The following is a 1,031-nucleotide window of genomic DNA, read 5'->3' on the forward strand; positions in this document are numbered from 1 at the left end:
GACATGACTGTCCACAGTAAACATTCGACACCTCCATCTACAGGGATCCGACGGAACTACGCCAACCATGCTGGCAAAACAGTATCGCCATCTATGCGAATCTGACAACACTAGGTCCGCCATGTCGAGCGCACCACAAAACATACCGCCATCTGTAGGTCTCCCTCAGCATGAGCTCCTGCAACGACGATACCGCCATCTATGGGACGCCAAGCCGACTAAGACATCGATGGGCCCACAGTGCCCATCTTTCGACGCCACCCACAAAGCATGCAGCCTGTGTCGACCACAGCACCCAAACGCCAGTGCCTCTGCCGCACGAAGTCGTGGACCGGCAATCACACCACCCGCACCCGCTCGTGCCCCACCCCAGCCGCCAAACTCGCAACGCCAGCGGATGAACGGCGGAAGTTTCCCGCAGTCGTAATGTGCAATCCACACCTATAACTTGCGTTTCATGAAGAGTTATGTCCAATATGCGACATTCCCGCTGTCCCTATACATGAGCTGCGAGCTGTACCACGTACAAGCTACAGACGCGATCGCATTGCTCACTGTACGGATTCCCATGCCGAGCGATCAGCTAGGAAGCGCCCCATCCACGTCGGTACCCTTGGGCGTTGCACTCGCAGTCGCAAAAAACGTTGGGCAAATATATTTCTCCGATGCTGAGCGATCAGCTAGGAAGCGCCCCATCCATGTCGGTACTCGTACGCGTCGCACTCGCAGTCGCAAAAAACGCTGGGCAAATATATTTCTCGGAAGAGTAATGACAGTCCGAGCCTCCTGCGTGGGAAGAGTCTTTCTAGGCCCTGACCCACGGGAAGCGTGTAGCTTCCCCCATCCCGGACATTTCACGTCGTCACACTACCGGTATTGACTAATAGACTGATTGCTGATAATCATTAGCCACACACTGGGGGAAACGGCCGACAGGGGCGGCAACATAGTGGAGCCGCAGTGTCACTAATGTACAGAGATAGAACAGTTTCGACTGGAACCAGAGTAACCGTATACACGGCACTGATTAG

This window comes from Schistocerca serialis, unplaced genomic scaffold (assembly GCF_023864345.2).
Source record: "Schistocerca serialis cubense isolate TAMUIC-IGC-003099 unplaced genomic scaffold, iqSchSeri2.2 HiC_scaffold_388, whole genome shotgun sequence".
In the NCBI taxonomy this organism is placed as follows: Eukaryota; Metazoa; Arthropoda; class Insecta; order Orthoptera; family Acrididae; genus Schistocerca; species Schistocerca serialis.